General features: G+C 36.9%; 1 long non-coding RNA gene across 1 annotated transcript in view; it reads right to left on the bottom strand.

Moving 5' to 3' along the window:
* Positions 1 to 338: 338 nt before the first annotated feature.
* The window catches only part of LOC136294612 (uncharacterized), a 76,550-nt gene continuing 68,694 nt past the window's right edge, over positions 339 to 8,194 (bottom strand). Inside the window, exons 3-5 of the long non-coding RNA XR_010722461.1 lie at positions 5,927 to 5,976; positions 940 to 975; positions 339 to 478 (exon numbers count right to left, since the gene is read on the bottom strand). This is a non-coding gene — a long non-coding RNA (uncharacterized lncRNA). The remainder of the gene's footprint in view (positions 479 to 939; positions 976 to 5,926; positions 5,977 to 8,194) is intronic.

The following is an 8,194-nucleotide window of genomic DNA, read 5'->3' as shown; positions in this document are numbered from 1 at the left end:
AGAAATTCAACACCATTGACTAGGTGATCCAAAAAAAGGATGCAATTTGTTTTCATGTTTGATACGCACAGGTATATAGCCACATGCTGATTTGTGTGGTATTTCTAAATTGCAGTTGAAAGTTACATTCTTTTTGATACAACTTTTGTGTTCTTTCTCACAATTCTTCATTAGTCAGCATACTGCAAAGCTTCTGAAATAAAATTCAGATCTGAAAAATGAGATCTGTAAAACTGTTCACTGTGAAGGCTGCAGGCATGGCAAATGAATTTCTCTAATAAGTTTTTATTCACTTGTATCAGATTCAGTGGTACACATAAACTCTATGCTACATCCTAACATATACTTCAAACTACTTCATTTTTTTTTTGGCATAATGTAAAGAAATAATCTTCTGAGGCACAGAGGTTCTGAGGTCCTTTTTTGCAGTTGAAGAAAAAGCACTAGGGTGTGAGATCACCAAGAAATGTTTGCACATCTGTTTAAAAGACAAGCAAGGATATTAATTTGGTTCTACATAATACAGATCATATAATTTACATGATCTTCAACTCACAAATTTCTTCCAGGATGTGGAAATATTTAACTTTCATTTGTACTCAGAATATACAAGATTCTTCTTCTTATGAAAAATTATAAACTGTACTAATCAATTTTTAATTAATTTGTATGATGCTTGCTTTAACATCTATTTTAACTTGTCACAATTAATTTTACATATGACCAAGCAGCAATATGATTTCATTGCTCCAAAGACACAGAAGTATGGAAAAACCTGGGCAATGAAAGGAATCAGAAGGATTGCAGTTTCAGTTTGTACACTAATTCCATGTGTTCTTTGTTGTCAAAATTAATTATACAGAAACCAAGTATCAATCTATTGTGCTATGTTGTCATCTACAATAACACTAATGTAAGAAGAAGTTTCACTAAACTCACTTTTGTAGATCACAGATTTCTGCAAATGGCAAAGGCCTATGGTAAAACCAGAAATCTAACATAAAACCAGAAATCTAATTCCACATTCAAAGTCAATCTATCTTACAGCATTGCTTCCCAATAATAAAGAGGTAAGTTCAGCTATTAACACTAAAAATTGGCATTTTGAAAGTATTAACTACTGAAATGAAGCTGTTTCCTCTCATAACACATAAATACTCTGCAGAAATTCAAGTCCAGTCACCTTCCAATGTATAACACACATTTCTAGAGCATTCAGGACTATCTGACATGAGCCATCATCACTGACCAAAACAGTTTCCTCTAATTCCAAGCACAAAATCCCAGTCACTAATGCTCTGGATTTATTCACAGAGCTTTCAGCTCCCTTAGTCTGGCATTTTGCACCATCCACTTTAACGTACATCTACATAAGCTTGTAGAAGCCCAGTTTCCCTTTGGAAATTTTAAAGTGTGCTGTTTTTACATTTTGAGCTCGATTCAAATGGCTGTGATTGTGCCCTCGGCCGAGGTAATAGGCTTGGCAAAGCTGGCAGCAGAGGAAGTGGAGGCAGCTTGTGTCCCAGGCACTGGCCAGGAGATGGTGGCAGAGAGCAGCTCTCCTTCAGTCCCTTCAGCGCTCCTTGGAATCCTCCCTTGGAATCCCCAGAGACCCCAGCGTACTTTGGACACCTCATTACCGCCGCACAGCCATCTCCTGACTTCTGCCATCAACTTACTTTTTATGTTTTAGGATAACGTAACAAGATCAAAACCTTAGTTAACATCCAGTTTGTTCTGTCAGATCTGAGCACTTGCATAAACACACCACAGGCTGGATGCACTCAGTTCTCTCTCTTCTGCTCAAGAACCAAGTTTCATGACATCAGTTTTGGTAGTGATAAAAATCAAACATTTTCTGGAGCCATTATTGCCTAAAATGTTAATGCAGTTTACTTTTTTCAGCTGTGATCGATAGCTGGAGGAAAAGTGCCCATAAATTACTAAAGGCAAATACGATTCTATTAGCACTCAGGAGATTTTGCAACATTTGCCAGTCTGTTTTACTGGAAAAAAAAAAAATTAATTTGTTGAAAGCCTAGTTTTTTACCTGTCTTTGTCTTTCTCTGTAGAAGAGGGATATTTTTATCAGGAGTCATTTAGGAGATGTAATTCTAATGTACTATAGCTATAGGTTTCAATTAATGTTCTACCTCTCTGTCAGCTTTACATTTCATGTTTTATGAAATCATTAACTATTGTCATGTTTCTATTATGATACTATTAGGAAATAAAGAGATGTATGTAAATGGAGATGTAAAATAAATGTATGACAGTTACTAGGAGCAACATCTGTGCACTATCGTACGTGTTTATACTAATTTTCTAAAGATTGTTCCATTCATTACAGAGCATTGTTACTTGCTGTGGCACAACCCTTATTTCCATGCATTTAGGGATTCAAGCAAAGAGAGGGTAAATGAGAGCCTAATCAATACCACTTTTCATTTTGCTTCTAATGTGCTGCCTTTCTCTTTCTTTTCTTCATGAACAAATCCAAAAAAGATCCTGACGTTACAGTCATAAAATGTAATTCTTCTGCAGAAACACAGACAATAATGCTCTCTGTATTCAGGCATATTGCATATTCTAATGGCATTTGGCTAAATTGAGTATGGATTTAACATCAAAGGCTTCATGAATTTTTCAAATGAGATATTAAAGTCAATATTTCAAGTGAAAGATATTTCAATTTAGTTGCATACACAACAATAAAAAACTTCTACAAGGCAGAGGTACTAGTGGCTATGGCAGTATTAGTTCATTCAGGAAATTATTAGTTTATAAGAAAATCAAACAGAAGGTTGTGATATAGCAATGACACTGAATAAATTAAACTAACGGATGCACACTAACATACTTTATCTCTTGAAGTCTGAAGGAGAACTTGCTACTGGCATGTTTAGTCCTTCAAGCTAGGCTTCGTGTGGGGATATTTTATTTATTTATTTATTTAAATTCAAATGGTTCCACCTAAATTTGCATTGAGAACCTCAGAAATCTGCTTATGGTCGTCGCTGAAATGGCTAGGCCTACTGTATGCAAGAAACACCCCAACCCTGTTTATTTTTTCATCTAAGAGCATTTTGCTCCATATTGTCAATGCTTATGCAATGATGCTTCTGGTTTCACACTGAGTTACTGAGCATTCAGACTGCTCAGCGCTCACAAAGAGTCCACCAAGCTCTGACTATTTCTATGTCCTGGCAGAGATAAAGACTTGGAAAGAAAATAACACAGAGTCTGGTTGTTCTTTTCCTTTCCCATTTTGGCCATGTGGGATGTAGCAAAATGCCCATTAAATCAGGAGGATGTTGTACAGTGATGCTGGTATATCCCTGAGGAACACATACATGTGTGTCACCTGTGACTCCTGGGAGAGCTGGGTGCCCTACACACACGAGCTCGCAGTGTGCATTTAGGCAGCTGCACTCACAGGGGCACTGTGGTACTCTAAGGCCAAATACACGATTTGTTCACACACAAATAACAGAAGATACCAGAAACTACAAATATATACCACTGAAGATGCAATGAATACTGAATTTACTAGAAATTCTTGTATTACTAAAAAACTAATTATAAGTGGGTACCAGGGGAAAATTACACTGATTTAAAACCTTGACTATCAGGTCGTTTGGGCCAACAAATTACTACAAAGAATTCTGATCCTAAAAGCACTTCCCTGAAACTAGCAGGTTGTTTGTCTCTACAATATTCAACCAAAGTGTTTGCACGGGCTCAAAGAGAAACAAAGCTGGTGCTGACTAAAAGTTAAAGTGCTAGGCCTGTTTCTAGCATGGCTGCAGGACTGCTAGCAAATGCTGATCTGTTACTCAGAGCCAAACAAAGCTAATAGCCTTGTGGGGAACACTTGTGAGACAGGCCATCTTTCCCCCGTTCAAACGCTGCCTAACTTGTAGCATTGCCCTTGGGGTCCTAGACAGCTCTCTGTTCACCCCTAGAGCTTTTCTGAAGCTATTCAGTGTTCAAAGGGCTATAATATTTCCATAAAATGAGAAGTGTCACCATCTCAAAAGCAATCAATCAGGGGCAAACATTATCTTCAGAAACAGTACTCTCAGAAGTAGTATTTCTTGTGGTAACAAAGGTAAGGCAGAAGCCTTGTATAGATAATAAGATGCAATAATAACTACAATTATATTTTCAAAATTGCCTCTGGGGCTGGGGAATATGGTCTCCTTTTCTACTTTTTTGACTTCTGGACATCTCTGAGATTGTTCTGAAAACTACATTTCATGCTTAGTGAGGCAGTAGCACATCCAAAAACTTCCAATTGAAATTATTGAAATTTTCATTTTTTCTTTTTTTAATGACATAAAATGACACTTTTAAGGAGAAAGATTCCCCCATGATGTCTACTCAGTCTGAGAATCATGTTTAAGGAATGATCCTCTGAACTGAATAATTTCCTATCTTCCTTGTTGATTATAGCAATGCACATAAAGTTAAGAATACTTCTCTTGCAATATCTGTGTCAAAATGAGAGCTCAAATCCTTCTTTAGAGCACTCCTAAATAAGCAAGGAATATTTGGAGCTCAGATGAGAAGAGGAGACCAAACCTTAGGATTTGATCTTGGACAACCAAATACTATGCCAAAACCAAAATCGTTCATATATCATGCTGTACATACCTTTTGTATTTAATGTAAGGTTTTATTGAAAACATACGAGTAGATTAACCATAGAAATAAACTCAAGAAATCATGCTACCTAAATTATGCTTTTGACTCTTTATTAACTGGTGATCATCTGCACTGATCCGCATTGCAATTTCATTGCAGATGTTGCTGACATTAAGATGTATGACAAGGAAACTACAGAAAATACTGATTTAAACAGGTATTTCACATTAACTCAACAATATATGCAGTGCATGACATCTTTCATGGGAGTTAAAGTATTCTACCTAATTCTTTGCAATGTCCTTGTTCTAATAAATAAGGAGTAATGAAAGTCCGGTTGACAGTCACTTGGTTTTCTCTAATTTCATAACTTTCTAAAATTTTCTGATTCGTTCTTTAACTTTCCTTCTTGACGGAGTCTAAAGAAGGAACTGTAATTATGTAGTTAGACTGAAACTCATGGCATGGGAAGAGATGGTTACACTTTTTTGGATCTACCATTCTTAGAGCAGGAGCAAGCACAGCTGCTTTCAGACTTGTTAATACATTCTGTAGGGAATGAAAGCCCTGAAAAAGATGGTACTTTCCATCCTTTTCCTCCCCTCCACACAGCAAATGGAGCTGGCAGTCCACCAAAGCTCCAAACATAACGCTCCTGCACTGTCTGGCAGAAGAAAGTGTGGCACTTGATTAGGGCAAAATAGTGCTTTTGGGGCACTGCATAGGATCATCTTCAACACAGAGGCAGAACCGTGAAGGACGGAGGACAGAAAGAAGGGAAATGTGTTTGACTAGGTGAAGAAATGATCCCTGGATCAAACTGGAATGCTTTTTTCTTTCCGTTTGTTATGGGCCAGGTCTACAGCATTAGCTCTCCATCTAGGTAGAAGTAAGGTACACCAGGACTCCCAACAGATTCTTTCGTCTATATCTGGGAAATGCATTTATTATGAAGTGTTAGATGGTTCATAGCACCTGTGATAGTCCTCCAAGCTCAGGTGAATTTTCTATGTTTTTACAGAGTGGCAAAGCAGGAAATAACTTTAAAACACCTTAGTCAGTAGAAACCAAAATAAGAAGTTTCATGTAGGCCATCTGAAAATCCTAAAAAGCAATCAAAAATCAAACTGTTTACCAGGCACACAAGAATAGGAACAACCTCAGTGCAAAGTATAATAAACAAATTTCTCTAGTAATGTGAACTACACAGATGCTTTCTCCATCAACTCCATCCATATTCTGAAAGCCACACAGGATCAATGAAGGCAACAGAACTTACCCAACTTCAGCAGTTCAGCAATGACTCTGTGTGACCGTCCTCCCACACCCCTGGAAAAAAGAAGGTTACATGTCAGGAATGAGTCCAGTAATTATCTTCCAACACAGGAGCAATGCCAGCAACATTCTGGTAATGGCAGCATTAATGCTAAAGGTTTACATTTTTAAAAGTGAAAACATTCACAGACATAATCTGGATATTTTAACTGTCACAGGCCACAGCAATCTGATATTGCTTAGCCTTGTGGCCAAGGCATTAAGCCACCGGTATCTATCTGCCACAGAGAAGAATAGATCTTCTCAGTACTTCCCTAATAAATTCAATAATTAGTCCACCAAAATTTGAAAAAGAAAAACAAGGGCCATGTCACTATTAACAAGTAAGAAACAAAGAAAAAATTTACTTGTTTTGCTAAAAACAGATAATGAAAATATTTTCTACTCTGTGGTAAGACCAGAAAACAACATCAAGCTGTAAAGTTCTACAGTAATTCAAATCACTGAAGTCATTATAAATCCCAAAATACAGAGAATAACTTTAATTCATTTACTTGGTCAATCTTTTCACTTACGTGTCAAAACAAAGCAAAACTAAACAAAACAAAAGGGCAACAAGTTCATGTCCACATAAAAGGACAAAGCATCTACTATATGAGTGTAATCAAATGCAGGTTTGTACCAGAAATATAAATAGTACAGATCGGAAAAATACTTGAAAAATGAAGTATTTCATGCAATTCCAAGGAAAATTAGATGAACGACTGAAAAGAAGTGTACACAATTCATTATACAGAATATGGTAACACTTGGCTAAAAGAAGTGTGGAGTTCCTCACTTTAATAAGCACAGTCTTTGCTCACAAATTAAAAATAAACAAATAAAAAAGATACGAGTATGATCTCACTTATTGGCAGTCGATCAAACTGCAATTTGTCCCAGGAGTTGGGAAGCCACTGCCTTACAACACATCAAGAACTCCTGCTTATTGAACTGATCTGCGTACAGTCTGACTCCTTTTCTGTCCACAGCAATTGTTTTTCCTATCAAAACATTTGGGTTTATGGAAATGACAACTCAACGGGTTAAATGGAAACATAGCATGATGTTTAAAGTTAAATCATGCTCACTTCACTTCGGAGTCCCATTGTAGCCCCACTGAATAAAAGTACATTTCCTTTTGCTGAGGGTTGTACAGCCGGTCCAATCTCAGTGCCATGCTGCTGATGTTAATAGCAAACTTGAATAGCTACACACAACAATTTAAATCTCTAACATACATATATTACCATAACTAAACCCAGCACTTTTCACTAATCATACAATGGCATGCTTCTTCATTTAGAGCCAGCTGATTAAAATATAGATATATTGTCCTGAACATCACAGAAATTGTGGGCACCCAGCCATTGTTTCCAAGTAGTGTTTTCTCACTCTTGTTTCACTACTCAGCTACATATTGCAGATTACAAAAATTATTAAAGAATTTTCTGCCTCAACAAGGATAAAGCTTCCGCTAGAGAAGGCCTACTTAAGTGTCCTCCACCCTACCACTGTAGCATTTCAAACATAATCAAAAGAAACTAATTTGAATTTTTGATAAGGAAAACCTGAAAACACCTTGATAAGCTACAGATAGACACTGTAATTTTAAATTTTTATTTGAGTCCAAACACCTAAAAAAGCGCCAAAAACAAGCACGTCTATGCTGAAAACAAAGTTATTTCTTAGAGAATAAGTCAACAATCTACAGATCTTAAGTCACTTATCGTCCAAGTCTGTGTCAATCTCACACGAGCTCTTACTGAAGGGGAACAGTTAAGACCCAAAGTATAATTTCATCTCTGACCTATGTCTCTAAACATATCCTTTACTCAGGGATTGTATCTCAATGCAAGAAGATAATTTTGAAATATTTTTCAGAAGGGATGCAATGGATGCATCACTAAGCTTCTAATCCTACAAATAGACCAAAATTGGTAGTCACAGCAGCTTTGGAAGGTGGTTGAGGCAGGCAGAAACTTCCAGTTTGTAGAGGAATGAGTGTTTCTTTGCCTATGTTTCTGAAATGTATTTGAAGGATAAGAAAGGAGCTTACATGTGGAGATTTTTACCATCAGCTTGTGAGAGGATGAAGAGCACAAGGTTTCAAAGTGCACAGACCATGAGTTATGGGGAAAGAATGAAGGGACAGAGGTTGAGATGGAAGTTCTTGCATTACCTTGAAATTGTCTGTTGTTCATTCTTTTCATAAAAAGTATTTCTCCTACAC

The sequence above is a fragment of the Chamaea fasciata genome, unplaced genomic scaffold (assembly GCF_029207755.1).
Source record: "Chamaea fasciata isolate MVZ Bird 193981 ecotype frontalis unplaced genomic scaffold, bChaFas1.0.hap1 SCAF_10, whole genome shotgun sequence".
NCBI classification, from domain to species: domain Eukaryota; kingdom Metazoa; phylum Chordata; class Aves; order Passeriformes; family Sylviidae; genus Chamaea; species Chamaea fasciata.
Note: the sequence above shows the minus strand (reverse complement) of the source record. Positions and strands in the feature narration are given on the sequence as shown.